General features: G+C 42.0%; 1 protein-coding gene and 1 non-coding gene across 4 annotated transcripts in view; one reads left to right on the top strand and one right to left on the bottom strand.

Annotated features, from left to right (window-relative positions):
* Positions 11,737–15,584, top strand: part of DIS3L2 (DIS3 like 3'-5' exoribonuclease 2) — a 358,364-nt gene continuing 354,516 nt past the window's right edge. For 2 of the 3 annotated variants that reach the window (XR_001919121.1, XM_018058197.1), the window contains exon 1: positions 11,840–11,919. The gene's annotated coding sequence lies outside the window, so the exon portion shown is untranslated. Of the gene's footprint in view, positions 11,920–15,584 lie in introns of all 3 variants that reach the window. The other variant, XM_018058183.1, reaches the window with a different exon arrangement.
* On the bottom strand, positions 14,860–14,931 carry TRNAG-CCC. Its single transcript has one exon. It is a non-coding gene; the product is annotated as a tRNA-Gly (tRNA).

Genomic DNA, 15,584 nt, shown 5'->3' with positions numbered 1-15,584 from the left:
GGCGATTTTACAGAGTATTTGGATTGAAGGTCTTAATAGAGAATTGGGTAAACTCATGAAAAAAAATATACTCAGAAGAAAATACATTTAAAGTATCTGCTGCTGCTGCTGCTAAATCGCTTCAGTCGTGTCCAACTCTGTGCGACCTCATAGACAGCAGCCCACCAGGCTCCTCCGTCCCCGGGATTCTCCAGGCAAGAACACTGGAGTGGGTTGCCATTTCCTTCTCCAATGCATGAAACTGAAAAGGGAAAGTGAAGTCGCTCAGTCGTGTCCGACTCTTAGCGACCCCATGGACTGCAGCCTCCGTCCATGGGATTTTCCAGGCAAGAGTACTAGAGTGGGGTGCCATCGCCTTCTCCGTTATAGTATCTAAGATAAGCCTAATAAGTAAAAATTAAGTTATTTATTAGAGCAAAAGATTGGAAATAATCTATGAATCTAACAATATGCTATAATTATTCTGGTCAAATAGCTAATGGAAAATTCATGTAGGATACTACACATTTACTTAAACTGATGCCATAGAATTGTATTTGTTGACATGTTATGTGAATCTCTTCAAGTTTTTAAAGTGAAAAAGTTACAAAACACTGTTGAAGCATATTCTAATGGAGGACTCACTTTTCAGTTTTAAGTTTCAGAACTTACGATAAAGCCACAACAGTCATGACAATGTGGCACAGGCATGAAGACAGATCAATGGACTAGAATTGAGCCCGGAAATAAATCCATATATGTTAATTGATTTTGACAAGGATGCTAAGATCATTCAATGGGAAAAAATAGTCTTTTGAACACTGGGACAACTGGATAACTGTGTTCAAACGAGTGAAGTTAGACCTCTATCTCACTTCACACACAAAAATTTATTCAAAATGGATCAAAAATCCAAACATGTGTGCTAAAAATATAAAATACTTGGAAGAAAACATAGGTATAAATCTTTATGACCTTGCATTAGGCAACAGTTTTTCTTAAGATATGATACACTAAGGACAAGCAACCAAACGAAAAATAGATAATTTGGACTTCACCAAGCTTAAAGCTTACTTTTCATCAAAGGACATTATTAAGGTAGTGAAAAGACAACAGTCCAGATGAGAGAAAATATTTGCAAAAAATACATTTGATAAGAACCTAGAATCCAGAATACATAAAGAATTCTTACAATCCAGCAATAAAAAGACAACCCAATTAAAAATGAGCAAAGGACTTGAATAGAAAGTTCTCCAAAGAAGATATACAAATGGTCAATAAACATCATGACTAGCCATTATGGAAATGCAAATTAAAACTACAATGAGATGCCACTTTACTAGACAGTACTCCATTCGAATGACTGTGTTTAAAAAATGGAAAATAACAAATGTTGTCGAGGTTGTGGAGAAATTGGGACACTTATACACTGTTGGTGGAAATATAAAATGGCACTGATATATGACCCAGTCCATACTGCCAAGCAATTTTACTCCTATATATATATGCCCCAAAGAACTGAAAATGTATGTTCATGCAAAAACTTGTACTTGAATGTTCATAGTAGCTTTATTCATAACAGCCAAAAACTGGAAACAACCCAAATGTCCATTAACTGATGGACAAAGAAAATGTGATATATATATGAATATGATTTTATGATAAAAAAGAATGAATCAGCGACCATATTATAATGTGGATGAATCTTGAAAACATTATGCTAAGATAAATGGTTTTTCCAGTAGTCATGTATGGATGTGAGAGTTGGACCATAAAGAAAGCTGAGTGCCGAAGAATTGATGCTTTTGAACTGTGGTGTTGGAGGAGACTCGTGAGAGTCCCTTGGACTGTAAGGAAATTAAACCAGTCCATCCTAAAGGAAATCAGTCCTGAATATTCATTGGAAGGACTGATGCTGAAGCTGAAACTACAATACTCTGGCCACCTGATGTGAAGAACTGACTCATTAGAAAAGACCCTGATGGTGGGAAAGATTGACGGTGGGAGGAGAAGGGGACGACAGAGGATGAGGTGGTTGGATGGCATCACTGGCTCAATGGACATGAGTTTGAGTCAGCTCTGGGAGTTGGTGATGAACAGGGAAGACTGGTGTGCTGCAGTCCACTGGGTCACAAAAAGTCAGACACGACTGAGTGACTGAGCTGAACTGAAGATAAAGAAGCCAATCATAAAGGGCCATATATTGTATGATTCCATTTATATAAAATGTCCAGAATAGGGAAATTCATAGAAACAAAAAGTAGATTGCGATTGGCTAGGGCTGGAAGGATGGGAGGGAAATGGGGAGTGCTCGTGGCATGGGATTTCTTTTTTGGTGTGGTTAAAATGTTCTAAAATTTATTGTGGTGATGGTTGTACAACACTGTGACTATACTATAAAGAACCAAATTGTACACTTTAAAATAGTGAATTTTATGTTATGTGAATTATATCTGTTTAAATTTTCAAAAAAGTATATTTCAATCTAAATCCAAATGTATGTCTACCTACCTACGAATGTATGTATGTGTGTTTGTACGTATCTTTCTACCTACAGGGACTTCCCAGGTGGCTCAGTGGTAAAGAATCTGCCTGCCAATGCAGGAGATGGAAGAGATGCAGGTTTGATCCTTGGCTGGGGAGGATCCCCTGGAGTAGGAAATGGCAACCCACTCCAGTATTCCTGCCTGAAAATTTTCCTGGGCAGAGAAGCCTGGCGGACGAAGGTTCACGGGGTCACAAAGAGCCGGACACGACTAACACACATTCACACATCTACCTACCAGTCTGTCTCATTTTGGGTATTGGAATTATACCTACATTTTGAGTTGCTTCTCCACGTGAATGTTTATAATTTATATACTGCTACTGCTGCTAATATAACAAAGAAAAAAATAAAAGAAAACCCTAAAATATACATGGAACTGCTAAGATACAATTTGTAAAAGAAGGGATGTAAAATAGTTGCCCATTGTGCAGCTCTGCAACATAAAGATACGGTGCTAGGAACAGAATAAAGTGAAAACAAACGCGCAAAAGTGGTAAAATTACGTATGAGGTAAAAGTTGTAAAACCTTTTTTTGTGTTATAATCTTTACCTTTACAAGTAGGCAGAAAGTGAACATATTTGTCTTAAATTAATTGAGGTTTTGTTTATTAAGTTGCTATTGAAAATGTTAATGACAACAATATCAAGTCTAGATGCTTTTTCCAAAAAATTCACTCAGTCATTCTACCAATCTTCATTGAATAGGTTTTAGATATTTCTTTTTTTCCCCCAAAACTTATTATTTTTGTATTGGGGTATAGCTGATGAACAAGCAATGTTGTGACAGTTTCAGATGAACAGCGAAGGGACTCACCCATACATACACATGTATCCAGTTTTCCCCCAGATTTTCCATATTTCTTGTGAATTTTTCCTTTTGCTCATCTTTTCCTGATGTTTTGAATTTTCTTCTTGTTTGGTTTTATTCAAAGTTATTAATTCCTTTTAATTTTAAAATGTATTCAATTTTAACTTTGAATTGTATTTCTTAATAATTGAAACATTTTTGTGTTTATATAGTCTTTAGGTTTTTGTATATCTTATATTTTCTTGGGTACTTAATTGACTGTACTTGTGGTTTGAAAATATTATATTAGTTCATTTTTAATTGTTTTGCATCTTAGCAGATATTCTTATTTTCCAATTAATTTATTTGATTTCATATTTATTCCTGTTCCTTTAAAAATTTGTTACTTATATCTTTTAAAAAAATTTAGGTGTAAATTTCGTTGATATTTTTTTCCCTTTTTCTTTCTTGTTATCATAAGCCCGAAAGATACCAGAATTCTCTCAATGCAGCTTTAACTGTGTATCCAGTATCTCTTTTTTGTTTGTCTTAAAAGTAACATCCCCATATTTGGTGTTGCCTTTTCAACCTATTAATAATTGTTCCATCACAGACCTTTCTTCCATTCTTGCCTGGTCGTGTGCATATAGGTGGCATACCGGTTTTCTCTCCAATTTTATTGTCTGAGAAAGTATGTGTAAAGTCTTTGTGTGCTAGGTCGCTTCAGTCATGTCCGACTCTTTGTGACCCTATAGACTGTAGCCTGCCAGGCCCCTCTGCCCATGCGATTCTCCAGACAAGAATACTGGAGCGGGTTGCCTATACCCTTCTCCATGGGCTCTTCCCAGCCCAGGGATCGAACCCATGTCTCTTATGTCTTCTGCACTGGCTGGTGAGTTCTTTACCACTTGTGCTAGAATCTTTATCTATTGTGAGTATCTTTATCTTCAAAATTGCAGTTCATTTCTGTGAAAGCCTAATGCACATTTGAGAAAGCTCCCTATTTCCCAATTTTTTCTTTTTGGATTAGATCCTCTAATCACCGTTTTGTAGAAGGGAAAAGGAGGCCCCCTCACCACCACCCCAAGGTGTAGGGACTTGCTGACAATCCCTCAGCGGGGCTGGGTCAGAGCCTGTTTCGGGGGCCAATGAATGGAGTATTGTGGAGGGTTTCTGCCAGCAAGCTCCAACAGCACCCTGCCTTTGCTGGCGCTCCGTTCTGTTGAAAAGCTACAGAGCAGGGGGCCCCTGGGCCAAACAGCTTGTTTGGCCGGACTTCCCCTTCAGCCTCCCTGCTGCACACAGCATTATACTGACCTGCTGTCTCAGGCTTCTCCTTGGCCCTGCCTGAAGAAGGGATTATTTCCTAGGATGCTAGCTTCTCATGAAAACAGTCCTCCAGTGGGTCCTGCCATTGGTGTTCAGGGCATGCCCAGGTTTGCGGAATCGTGGGATGAACATAACTTATTCAGTCAAGCTGGGACCCGCTACTTTTGCTTTTGTGCAAGCCTGACTTATCTGAGCCAGGCTTTTAAATTATTCTCTCCCTTTTCTTTTTCTTTTTTTCAAAAAAACAAGATTCATAGGTGTGGATTTGTCTTTTTAATCCAGTCTATGATTCTATTTTTTTTTAATAGGAGAATTTAGTCTCTTTACGTGTAATCTTATAATTGTTCTAATTGTATTACTCTGTATTTTTCTCAGTTAACAAAATTTTGTTTTCTCTTTAACTTAAAATAGGATTTCTTTTGGATGCGGTGTCGTTTGATTCATTTAACTAAGATCAGATGTAACATTTTCTGAACAACTCAGCTTCCCAGTGGTTTTACTATATTTTCATTTATCCATCAAGTGACTGTGCACATTTGTTTTTATCTGTTCTAATTTAAAAAATGTTTTTCTTATAAATAGATTTAGAATTCTTTTTGTCATTCTCTCAACTTCTTCAAGTCCTCTTTGGTCAAATCTTCTTGGTTTGATTTTGGCCTTTAGAAAAGTTAAATATTTAAAAATACACTATCACACTTAATGGCAACCATAGCTTTATATCATTGCTTTTCAGGCTAGGATATGCATATCTGTGGAGACAGGCTATAATATAGTGCATGAAACTATCACTACTCCCTTCATTGAAATTTTGTTCCCCTCTCCTCCAGTAAGTCTGCACCATGCACACACACACACATTCCCCGCCCACTCCAGCCCCTAAGAAAGGTATACACTTGAGTAGCCCTAATTCTCTTTCCCTTGCTCAGCTAATTGGCTCCAGGAGACCCCTAGCCCAACTCATAGACTGGCCTGAGCCAATCAATAAGATGTTTTCTCTCTAGAATTCTAGAATTCAGAGACTCAATCAGGGTTGGACACTAAAAAGGGAGAAACAGATTCACCCTTCACTGAAATTGTTCCCCACCCCAACCCCACACATGAGTCCTTGGAAGACTGTTGATATCTGAAAAAAACAAAAAAAAAACAAAACGGGTTTAGTTAGGAAGAGAAAGTGCCAAGGAAAACTTTGGTAGGCTCCAGTGTCTGCTCTAAAAGGAAGAATAAAAGCTGCTTATGTCAATTAGGACCATCATTTATAAGATAGTTCGCTATTATATACTTCTAAGAGCAACTACTATATAGGATAACTACGTGTTAAATAATATTAACAAACACATGTATTTTACTATGTGCCAGGCACTGTTCTAGGTCCTTCACATATATCGACTCATTCAAATCTCATATAAGCCTTGTGAGATGTTATCGTCATCATCAACAATCAGAGTTGCAACTTGAGAGTGCCTTTTCTCTTACACTAGCTTCTTGTGTGGCTGGGATCTAGCAGGACATGAAGCATACAAGAAAAGTAAAATTCTGTCCTATACATATCCCCCTCTGCAGTAAATTCTCCAGCAAAGAAAAGTATAAGCATTCTGGGTTTGGGGAATGAAATATGACTCTTTACTTTCTCATTTAAAGTGCAATCATTGTTAGATGACATTTGTAGTTGCTGAGATATATGTATAATTCAAGTCCAAAACCAGAAAAAATAGGCAAGATGGAAGATCAGAGAAATAAAAATTAAAATAAGATGATGAGGGAGTATAAAAATAAAGACAAATTTAAAGCTAAAGATGTGGAAATAAACATTTAGGAAGAATAACACTGTAAATGAGGGCATTTTCTAAAATTCATATTTAAAGTAGCATATGTAAAATTAAAAAAAGAGATAAAAAGGCAAAAAACTAGAACAATTAAAAAATAAACCTAAAAATTTAAGAATAATACGTTAATGGCATCCTGATAAAATAAATGGTGAAAATATTTAAAAAGATGAAAATTTAAATAGAAGTTAGTAGGTTAAAGAGACATTAAGGCAAAAGCTAACACCTATGAGGCAAAAAATGGGAATATTATAGAAGGATTTATTTCTTAAAAATTAGGATAAAAATAATACTATGAAGCTAGAATCTGGAGAAGGCGATGGCATCCCACTCCAGTACTCTTGCCTGGAAAATCCCATGGACGGAAAAGCCAGGTAGGCTCCAGTCCATGGGGTCGCGAAGAGTTGAAAGTGAGCAACCTCACTTTCACTTTTCATTTTCATGCATTGGAGAAGGAAATGGCAACCCACTCTAGTGTTCTTGCCTGGAGAATCCCAGGGACGGCAGAGCCTGGTGGGCTGTCGTCTATGGGGTCACACAGAGTTGGACACGACTGAAGTGACTTAGCAGCAACAGCATGAAGCTAGAAGGAACAGAAAAAAGTATTTTTTTTTGGAATTTAAAAAATCTTTGTATTTTTACTTTTACAATGAAAAACTATTAAGTATTTTTTTGTTAACTGCTGTATCACACACATGCATAGAAGAAATACACAGAATCAGCATCAGGATTAACAAAAGATAAAGGTCAGTAGGTCAAGACAAGAATGAGAAGACATTAGATTCATGGATCAATAAGAAAAAATAGTCAAATAGGAAAAAAATAATGAGAAAAGACAATTCACTGAAGATGAAATGCAAATGACGGTGAACATATAAAAAGCTGCCCAACCTAGTAATTGGAAAAATGCAAAGTAAAACAAAATAAGATTGTATTTTCAAGCATAGGACTAGCAGAAATTAAAAAGATTTATGATATCCAGAGCTGGCAGTGATAAGTACAAATAAGCACTCTCATACACTGTTGGTGGGAATATATATTAATAAGCCTATTTTGAAGAGCATTTGGCAGTATCACAAAATTTCAATTTGTAACTTTTAGCCAACTAGAACTCTTTTCCACAGAAATACTTTCACATGAGAACAAACTTATGCACAGGATATTGAAAGCACCATTATTTATGATAGAGAAAACAGAATGCAAATGAAGTATCCTCCAATTCAGTAATATTGAATCAATAATTACACATTTGTACAATAAAATATTATACAGATATTAAAAAAAGTGAAGCTGAATTTCATGGATTGACTTGGAAAGATCTATAAAACATAGTGTTAAGGGAAAAAATTAAAAGCATATTGGGGATATAAATTTTTAAGACTAAATTTAAAGTGAGATGAGAACAGCATCAGACTATAAACAGACTCCAAGTTGGAAATAGTGGTCTGGACGATCTAGCTGCTGCAGTCTGGGAGGCTAAGAACAATTGATATGATGATGGTGATATATTCTGCTTACTCACAGCCCTCTAAGCCCACCATACTCTGCCTGCATAGGTATGGACTTTATAATGCATCCCACAGGTGATCTGGGCTTGATCAGCTAGTGGTAAAGAACCTGCCTACCAAGGCAGGTAGACGTAAAAGACGCTGGTTCAATTCCTGGGTTGGGAAGATCCCCTGGAGGAGGGCATGGCAACCCAGTTCAGTATTCTTGCCTGGAGAATCGCATGGACAGAGGAGCCTGGCAGGCTGCAGTCCACAGGGTCTCAAAGAGTCAGACATGACTGAAGTGACTTAGCATGCATACATGCATGCTGAGCTAAGACCTTCCAAAGTCACACTCCCAAGCCAGCAAGCACTCTTTTACTTTGGTTTTTGGAATGTGTTCTTTTTTTTTAAAAAAAGTATTTATTTATCTGGCTGTGCCAGGCCTCAGTTGCATCATGTGGGATCTTCGATCTTCACTGTGGCACGCGGGATCTTTAGTTTCTGCATGCAAACTCTTAGTCGTAGCATGTGGGATCTAATTCCTTGAGCAGGGATCAAACCCAGGTCCCCTGCATTGTGGAGTGTGGAGTCTTAGCTACTGGATTACCAGGGAAGTCCTGGAATATATTCAATTCTACCTTAGATTTTTCTCTAACCTATTTGGTAGTCCTTTCGTTATCTTTTAACTTCCTTCTAGGTAAAATTAGCAGGTGAAAGGCATTCAAACTGTGTTGTTGAATGAACTTATTCCATCCTATCTCCTTGAAGTTTTTGTGCTGTTTGGTCAGTACGTTGTTCACACACACACACACACACACACGCGTGCGCGCACACACACACACAGCTTTAGCACCTTGCGTCATCTTTGAGGTTGTAACCCCTTCTTACTGAACCCGAGTTGCTTGGCTATTTGCTTCTTTCACCACTACTGGTGGCAGTGGAATTGGGTGGGGGAAATGACACAGTCTATAGGGCTTGTTCTTGGACTGGGTTATTAGGGTGAGAGTTGGTGATGAGGGAAAGTGGAGTCAACAGTGACTCCTGGGTGTCTGGCTTTGAGACAAGGTGGATGCTGGTAAAGGAGAAACCCAAGTTGGGGATGCTGGTGGTTAGGAATCAGGATTGGCACAGAAAGCTCTGGGGCAACCAAAACTTAGACTTCATAACAGACACAGTTCCTCCTAGGGCCAAAATGGAATTCTCCTGGAGGCAGCAGATGGCTCACTTCATATAAGAACCAGGCATGGTAACTGATCCTTCACTCATATGTTGGGTCTTGGGGAGCATTCCTCTAAGCCACTAACTGGCATCCATCATCCAGAGACCAGACAGACAAAGAACATCACCTGGAAACTTCCATGCCGGTACCACTCTGAAAATACAGAGTTCACTCACAATTCCCTGCAGTTCTCTAAGAATACGCCCTTCATAGCAACGATAAATTTCTACCTCTTGAGGCATCATTGAGATGTCCCAGAAGCCTAGCCAAGTTGAGCCTAATGAATCACCTTGGCCCTTCAATAGAACACAGTTCTTTAGAATAGATGCTATATTCAAGGTTGCCAGGAGAATGTGGGGTGGGCTTTATCTTATACTTTATGTATTTGGATTTCCTTTTTCTAGGTCACAAGTTGACTTTGTCCCTTCTTTTCACAAAGAAATTAATTGATTTAACTTTCTTTTACTGAGTTGTAACAATTTTCTGGGCTTCCCTGTTGATTCAGATGGTAAAGATTCCACCTGCAACGCAGGAGCCCCGGGTTCAATCCCTGGGTTGGGAAGATCCCCTGGAGAAGGGAATGGTCACTCACTCCAGTATTCTTGCCTGGAGAATTCCATGGAAAGAGGAGTCTAGCAGGCTATAGTCCATATGGTTGAAATTTCCATGGGGTTGATGTTGCTTCTAGGCCCTCTTGGCCGATATGTTGGGTGTTCTAAACTCTTCAGCTACACATTTAGAATTTCATGGTTTCTTTCCATGGATGCCTGGTCACATCCATTGTGGACAGAGTTATCAGTCTCTCAGAGAAGAATAACATTTCTCTCTTGGGCATACGCATGCACACACACACTGTAATATTTGTGATAATGGAAATCGATTGGACTTATGGACTGGGATATAAGTTTGTGGGGCAAGCCTCTCATTTCAACTCACTCCAGAGTGTGTTGTGGTTACCCTTTGGCCTAAATGAAGAAGCCCAGGGTGCACTTCATTTAGACGACTTGGGGATATGTCTACCTAGCCCTGCAGCCTTCACCCTGGCTGACACCACACTTTCTGCCTGCAGTCCAATCTCAGTGAGCTATCTCTGTTAAACTTATGTGCAAAAATTGTCCTTCTCTCCTATTCCTGTTTCTAATTACTTTTGGCTTCACTTCCCATTTCTGGCCCTGAAAGCCCAGCTTCTATGTTTTCAATCCTTTATCTTTCTTCTGGATCTTCCCACCTCTGGCTCCACTGGGCTCTGTCCCATCTACTGAGTCTCTGGGCCTCCATCACATTCTGCTTCCTACCCCTGTTGAGTTTCTTCCACCCCCTACAGTTTGAATAGACAAGTTCTGCCCACAACACACCTTTGCTGAGGGTTTGGAAGGGACTTGTGTGAACATTAAAAATCAGAGGCCCAGGGGTTCTTTTATTCTTTAAACAAACATTGATTGAGGCCTTTGCATGTGGCAGGCACTGTAGATGCAAGGTTAAATAATATTTTCCACCTTCAAGGAGATCGGTTATTAGTAGAAGAATTCTGAAATTTGCAAATACGGTGACAGTGCTTTTAGGTACGTTAGGCATTCAGGAACAATTTTATGTTATCTCTTTCCCTTGTTTCAACTACGAGCATATGGTGGTGGACTCAATCACTACACAGATTCAAGTCATTGTCAACTTTGACAACCCAGTCCTGAATTTTGATTTTTCTATGGTCACCACTGGGCTCTGGATCCACACAGCATTTGACACTGGTGATCACCTCCTTACCGAAATTCTTTTGCTGTCTTTTCAATAGTCTTTCAAACGAACACGCTGCCTGCTCTTTGGGGGTTCTTTTTGCTTTGTTCACACCTGTGATACTGTTTTCTAGGTTCCAGCCTTAACCATACTCTCTTCTCTACACAGTTTCCAGGGCAGGCCCGTACATACCTTTCTTTCAGTGGGTTTCTCAACGGGGAGCCTACTCTCCTCCCTGGATCACTCTTCCCTACCTTTTTAACTTGGCTGAAGTCTCCACCCCTGGCTTTTCCCCACCTGAGTCTGGGTAGGCCCCCCTCGGGCTGGCTCCCCTACCTTTCTTCACTCTGAGCATCCCAGTCTGCAGGATATTGCCCGCCTGCCTGCCCTCCCACCCGACTGTCCGTTCAGCGAGCAGGAACCACGCCTGGGTGGTCCACCTCTGTATCCCAGGGCCAGCCCTGCACCTAGCTAGCTCTGAGCAGGTGTAACAGAGCGTGGAGTCTAAGTCAAGGGATGAGTTTTTTAAAAAACTTGTCACAGGAAAGGACCGGCGGGGCTACACCCGGGAGCTAGAAGCTGCGGGCTGGCGGCGTCGGGGGCGAGGATAGCGGGGGGTGGGGGGCTATAGGGGGATGGGGGAATAGGGGAGTGGGCGGTTGAGAGGCAGTTCAGCAGGGCACGGTACCGAAGACTGGGGCTGGGCGCGATCAGGAGCAGGGGCGGGAGGTCGCCCGCCAGCCGCTGGCCCGGGAGCAGGGGGCCAGCATCTAGAGCCACTGGCTACAGCTGGCCCCCGGGAGAGCCCTCCGCTAGGGCTCTGCTGCCGCCGCCTCCGCCGCAACAGAACTACCGCGGATACCACCGCCGCGGCCGCGCGCGCTCACCCTCGCGCTTCGCTTTTGGCCCCTCCCGGCCACCGTTGCTCTCTACAACTCGGCGCCCGTGACCCGGAAGAGCATTCTCCTTAGCAACTGCGGGAAGGCGGCGGCGCTGGCTTCCCGGGAGCCACGGTGAGGCCTCCCCGCCCCCGGACCCCCTGCGCCCGCGCGCCCACCTCGACCCCTCCCCAGAATCGACCCCGGGGCTGGCCTTCAAGGCCACCGCGACCCTTCGGGGAGGTAGGGGCACTTGCGCCGGCGGCCAGACGCAAGTGCTCTCTGTCTCTGGCATTGATTCCCCGGCCCTGGCGTCGCCCCTGCCTACCCCACGCCCCCCGCTCAGGGCCCACCTGGTCTCCCAGGCCCGGCTCCTCACGCCTGAGCCCCGCCGACCCTCCCTGGTACCCAGTATGATGCCCCGGGAGGAAAAGTAGAGTTAAACAGCCTGTTGCTTACTGTTTAACTCGGGACCCTTCCCGAGGTTCGGGTTACCTGTGGACGCATTCTGTTGGGTCCTGATAGATGTTTGGGATTGACAGGGGAGGGGCGCCTTAGGATTCCTGACCAGCAGCCACTTTGCTGTAATACTTGATGTTTGCCTGTTGCTTTGCGCCTTCCAGAGTGGTATACTTTTATCTGCTTCGTTGATCGTGGAGACTCATCTAGTTCAACATTTCGAACTGGTCCTTTAGCTGGGAATTAGCTTTCTGGTTTTTAGTTTATTTGTGCTGTGCTGAGTCTCGTCGGAGTCTTTGCGACCCTATGGACTTGTAGCCCGCCAGGCTGCCCTGTCCACGGGGATGCTCCAGGCGAGAGTATTGGAGTGGGTTGCCATGCCCTCCTCCAAGGGATCTTCCCAACCCAGGGATGGAACCCAGGCCTCCCGCATTGCAGGCGGAATCTTTTACTCTCTGAGCTACCAGGGAATCCCAAGAATACTGGAGTGGGTAGCCTGTTGCTTCTGCAGGGGAACGTCCCAACCCAGAAATTGAACCGGGGTCTCCTGCATTGCCGGCAAATTCTTTACCAGCTGAGCTACCTGGGAATTTTAGTTTATTTAGTATTCTGTGAGTTAGATTTTGTGTCTTAATAGTTTTCTACAGAAGGAACTCTCCTTGGGACTGAGTAGATTTTGGGAAAAAAGACTCAAGTGACATTTACCACGTTAAAAAAGTAGAGACAGGTGTTGTTAATATCTCTGATTTACATTTGAAAACAGTTTCAACACAATAGTAAAATCCCAGCTGGCCTGTTTCCAACCCCCCGACCCCCTCCCCCCCCCCACCACCCCCGGCTCCACCCCAGAAATTGACAAAGTAAAATTTATATTAAAATACAAAGGACTGAAAACCTCCCTTAACTGAGTTTGAAGCGGTGGGACTAAGGATGCTCTAAGCCAGCAAGTCCTAATCTTTTTGGCACCAGGGACAGGTTTCCTGAAGGTAATTTTTCTGGGGTTGCATGGATGGCGTTGGTTGATTCAAGTACATTACATTTATTGTGCATTTCATTTCTAGTATTACATTATGATGTATAATGAAATGGGGCTTCCCAGGTGGCACTAGTGGTAAAGAACCCGCCTGCCAATGTAGGAGATGTAAGCTAAGACATGGCGGATCGATTCCTGGGTGGGAAAGAACCCCCGGAAGAGTGCATGGCAACCCGCTCCAGTACTCAGGCCTGGAGAATCCCATGAACAGAGAAGCCTGGAGGGCTGTAGTCCATAGGGTCACAAAGAGTCGGAAGCGACTTAGCATGAACGCTCATAAAATGGAATAGTTTTACATATAATGGAATAGTTGTACAACTCACCATAGTGCAGAATCAGTGGGAGCTCTGAGCTTGTTTTCCTGCAACTGGATGGTCCCATCCAGGGGTGCTGGGGGACAGTGACACCTGAAGTGTGTTGCTTACGTCAGTCTACTCCACAGTCTTGTTTTGGTTCGAGCTCCTGTGAGAATCGAATGTGGCTGCTGACCTGTCAGGAGGTGGAGCTCAGGCTGGGAATGGGAGCGATGGGGAGCGGCTATAAATACACAGGAAGCTTCGCTTGCTTTCCGGCGATTCACTTCCTGCTGTGCTGCCCAGCTCCTAACAGGCCACGACCCCTACCATGGGCTTTGGGGACCCCCTGCGCCAAGCCTTATTTGAACGTTATTGGATAACGACATTATAATTAATCCAATGGTAATGGAGATAAAACTGAGGCATATGAACAATTTTTGGAAATATTATTTGGGACTAAAATGCAGGAGTTTAAATATAAAAATCCATTATTCAAAAGAGTATAATTTCATTTCAGTTAAGTATTTATTAAGTGCTTAGAATGCTCAGTATTTGCTTAGAGACAGAAGGGCCAGGGAAATTTATACAGGCATTTGAGTTGACTTTTTTGTTTTTTTTAAAGAATTGAGTAGGGACTTTAGGCTCAGTTGCTTTGGGCGTTCTCCAAGATTGATTTGTGAAGATGCACAAACTCCTAAGGAAACATTCTGTGATATTTTATTATTTTCTTATAGATTTGGTGCCCATTCACTTATTCAGCAGGTATTTGAGTGCTTAGTTGGTACTAGGTGCTGAGTTTAGCATTGGAAATGGGGGAAAGTGAATGCATACAAGATAGTCGTGATCAGCAGATTCCAGCAGATTAACCACACGAATGTAAAACTGCAACAGTGACAAGTATTTGAGTTAGGGAAATCCTAGAAGTGACATTTGAACTGAGATCTGAAGGATACACAGGAAAGAAAGAATGTTCCAGTCAGAACAAATGCAAGGGTAAAAAGACTGTGATGGCAGGGTTCATGGAGATAACTGGGGACTTAAGGTACAGGCCTATGTATGGATCAGGAAGCATATAGAAGAACCTGGGGGGAGAGGGGTCTGGTGAAGTGGGCCAGAAGGTGCTGGGCCTTGCAAGCAGGTAGAAGAGTTTTTCTTTATTCTTGGTATAAAGAGAAGCTTCCATACAGTTTTTTAAAAATTAAATTTAATTTTAATTTATTTGGTCACGCCAGGTGTTAGTTGTGGCACGCAGGATCTGTGATCTTTGTTGTGGCATGTGGGATCTAGTTCCCTGACCAGGGATTGAACCTGGGCCTCTGCATTGGGAGCACAGAGTCTTAGCCATTGGACCACCAGGGAAGTCCCTGTACAGTTTTCCTTGGAGCCCTAGACTAGATTGTGGGTGGGGATGACACAATTAGATTGTGTTTGACTAGCCTGCTTTGTATTTTCTACCATCACTTAGTGTTTGTATTGTCTTCTTTTGGTTTTCTCGCTCCTTAGGTTTTATTGTAGTTAAGGAAACCTGCTTGTACCATCAGCAAGGTGCGACTACTATTTTTTTCCAATTTAGGGAAAAAAGGAATTGTAGAGATTAGGACTGAACACTGAAGTTAGTCAATTTGAAATATTTTTTGCATTAGTATGACTGCCAGGGCACTAATTTCTGTGACTCTTTTTTTCTAATTGTAGTTTAAAAAAGTGCAGTCTAAAATTTACCCTCTTGACCATTTTTAAGTGTACAGTTAACTGTATTTACACTGTTGTGTAACATTGCTCACCCTGTTTCATCTTAAAAAAACCAATCTCTGTACCCATTGAACAATTCCCTATTTCTCCTTCCCGCCAGCTCCTGGCAGTCACCATTCTACCTTCTGTTATCATGATTTCGACTACTCCAGATACTTCAGAGAAGTGAAATTATACAAGCTGTGTCCCCTGTACCTTCCTTCATATTCCTCCTCTGCACATGTCCTTCCTTCTCCCATCAGTCAGTTCAAATCCTGCCTGTC

Source organism: Capra hircus, chromosome 2, assembly GCF_001704415.2.
Source record: "Capra hircus breed San Clemente chromosome 2, ASM170441v1, whole genome shotgun sequence".
Taxonomy (NCBI): Eukaryota; Metazoa; Chordata; class Mammalia; order Artiodactyla; family Bovidae; genus Capra; species Capra hircus.
The sequence above is the reverse complement of the archived record's forward strand: the minus strand, read 5'-3'. Positions and strand labels throughout refer to the sequence as shown.